This window comes from Amblyraja radiata, chromosome 16, assembly GCF_010909765.2.
Source record: "Amblyraja radiata isolate CabotCenter1 chromosome 16, sAmbRad1.1.pri, whole genome shotgun sequence".
Taxonomy (NCBI): Eukaryota; Metazoa; Chordata; class Chondrichthyes; order Rajiformes; family Rajidae; genus Amblyraja; species Amblyraja radiata.
The window spans coordinates 21,164,485-21,166,216 of NC_045971.1; the positions used below are offsets into that span (position 1 = coordinate 21,164,485).

The window sequence follows — 1,732 nt, forward strand, 5'->3', positions numbered from 1 at the left end:
CCGGCCCACAGGCTGTAGTAAAGTCCACGTGGTCGTGATGCCAAACCGCACGTGCAACGTTGTAATATTATGGCCAACAAGATTGTCCCAATGGTCAGTCCCCAGTGCACCACTGTTGTCCACCATCCTCCTGTGGGATTGTAGTCGTGGTACTTTTCTTCGACCCTTCAAATCTTCTCTCCTACTTCCTGGATGTGGTCAGCAAGGTTGGTGATATTCTCTTTTACTCACTCAGGGTCAAACCAGTCACCGAGTATATATGACCACGCATGATAGAAATTAACTTGTTTTATCAGAGGTCCCAAACCTTAATGCCGTCATCAATACCACCAGAGATAATCTATTCGCTTGTGTCATTAAATGTTGCTGCCAGTACATGGTACATATTTTGAAACGTATGGATTGCAGCCTTCTTCCGAATGTCCCATAGCTTCACTGTTTCATCGTCACTTCCTATACAGACCAACTGTGGTCCCTGTCGGGCTGGATAACATGAATTCACAAAGGATGTGTGACCTTTAAGTCCAATGATTCTTTCACCTGTTTCACTGTCCCACACTGCTACAGTTTTGTCTGTTGATGCTGGAGAAAGCATGCTGCCATCTGTGTTATAATGCAATTCCATCACTGAACCACTGTGACCTTCCAATGTAGCATAATTATCGCGGTCGCCATATACATTCCAAAACAATGCGAGTCGATCAAATCCTGCAGATGCCAGTGTTGATCTATTCAGGTGAAATTTACAACAATAAACTTTTCTCTTGGGACCCGTTAAAAGCATTAGAGGAGCTTGAAGACTCGAGGTTCTTGGTCCCACCTGCAGCAGGGCCTGCTGCGGGCACTGAGGACAGCAGCTTGTTGCAGGGGGTACTTGGGCCTGCACTAGTACCATCTCGTTTGCTATTTTATTTTATCAAACATTTTCTATTCAACTCGTCAGATCCTGCCGACTACACCAAATGTTACAAGTGAACAGGTTTAAGGATCTGACAAGAAGGACAGAAAAAGGCTCACTCGTCTGCTTACATACAAATCAGTTTTATTGTCAAGAGACAACAGAAACAATACTTTTCGTGGTATGTGCGGGGTCCATTTTACAGCAGCAGATGTCTCTCTCTCTCTCTCTCTCTCTCTCTGCCTACGTCCACGGCGCTGATCGCGACTCAGCCCGATAGTAAACCCCCCTCATACCTAAACTATCAAACTAACATGGCTTCCTAGCTCCCTTTATACAGGTAAGAAATCAGTCATTGAAATAGACAATAGACAATAGGTACAGGAGTAGGCCATTCGGCACTTCGAGCCAGCACTGCCAATCTCTGTGATCATGGCAGATCATCCACAATCAAACCCCGTTCCTACCTTTACCCCATATCCACTGACTCCGCTATCTTTAAGAGCTCTATCTAACTTTCTCTTGAAAGCATCCAGAGAATTGGCCTCCACTGCCTTCTGAGGCAGATTCCACAGATTCACAACTCTCTGGGTGAAAAAGTTTTTCCTCATCTCCTTTCTAAATGGCCTACCCCTTATTCTTAAACTGTGGGCCCTAGTTCTGGACTCCCGCAACAATGGGAACATGTTTCTTGCCTCTAGCATGTCAAATCCCTTAATCTATATTACTAAAAGCCTATTCTTGACCACTTCCTGTTGTTCTGTATATTGATTTTTTGAATAAATGCTGCCACTTATGGCTGTGATTTTTGGCCATCTTACTCAGTCCCCCTCC

The 1,732-nt window shown here is 44.7% G+C and overlaps 1 pseudogene; it reads right to left on the bottom strand.

Annotated features, from left to right (window-relative positions):
* Positions 1-223: 223 nt before the first annotated feature.
* Positions 224-1,001, bottom strand: LOC116981744 (annotated as a pseudogene).
* Between the last annotated feature and the right edge of the window lie 731 nt (positions 1,002-1,732).